Source organism: Nannospalax galili, unplaced genomic scaffold (assembly GCF_000622305.1).
Source record: "Nannospalax galili isolate Female #2095 unplaced genomic scaffold, S.galili_v1.0 scaffold1354, whole genome shotgun sequence".
NCBI lineage: Eukaryota > Metazoa > Chordata > Mammalia > Rodentia > Spalacidae > Nannospalax > Nannospalax galili.
This window is the reverse complement of record NW_008335784.1, coordinates 573,033-574,154: the sequence shown is the minus strand read 5'-3', so window position 1 is coordinate 574,154 and position 1,122 is coordinate 573,033.

Here is a 1,122-nt window from a genome sequence, read left to right as displayed (position 1 = left end):
GGGGACTTCAATACCCCACTGTCTCCATTAGATAGGTCAACAAGGCAGAGAATTAACAGAGAGACTTCTGAATTAAACAATACCATATACCAAATGGACTTAACAGACATCTACTGAGTATTCCACCCAAGCACCAAAGGACATACTTTCTATTCAGTGCTTCATGGAACCTTCTCCAAAATCAACCATTTACTGGGGCACAAAACTAATCTCAAGAAATACAAAAAGATTGAAATAATTCCATGCATTCTGCCAGACCACAATGCAATAAAGTTCATGTAGAATAAGAGCTTCAGCTTCTCTGCCCAACTATCTTATATCATGTCTGAATTAAGCATTCTCTGAGAAAACCGTATTTGCTTTTATGAGGGACACTGAATACAAGGGATCCTTTCTTTAGCTTCTGTGTATGTTATACTAGAAAAAAATCCTTCCAGGAGCTGAAGAGATGGCTCAGCAGTTCAGAGTTCTTGCTGCTTTTGCAGAGGACTCAAGTTCAGTTCCTAGTACCCATGCTGGGTGGCTCACAATTGCCTATAGTATTTTCACTAGTATTTTCTCTATGCCTTGTTCTATGATCTTCCATGAGTTCCTAGGTCCATGGGATCTGATGCCCTTTTCTGACCTCCCAAATACCCCCCACATATGTGACATATATACACAGACACAGACACACACATACGCATAAATAAAGAGAAAATTCTGAAAGCTGCAAAAGAGAAACAACAAGTCACATATAAAGGAAAACCCATTAGGATCACAGCTGACTTTTCAATGCAAACTATGAAAGCCAGAAGAGCCTGGATCAAAGTATTCCCAGTGTTAAATGACCACAGATGCCAACCCAGATTACTATATCTAGCCAAAATGTTTATTATAGTTGAAGGGGAAAGAAAAATCTTCCATGACATAAATAGGCTAAAGGAATTCATGTCCACAAAACCAGCCTTTCAGAGAGTACTGGAAACGATACAAAGATCTGAAGAAAGGAACAACTATACCCAGGGGGTTGTGAAAAGAAATTCAATGATGGTATAACCATGGAAAAGTACAGCTATATCAAGAATATAAACAGAAATAAAACTGACAAGATTCAATACTCATCTTTCATTAATAACTTTA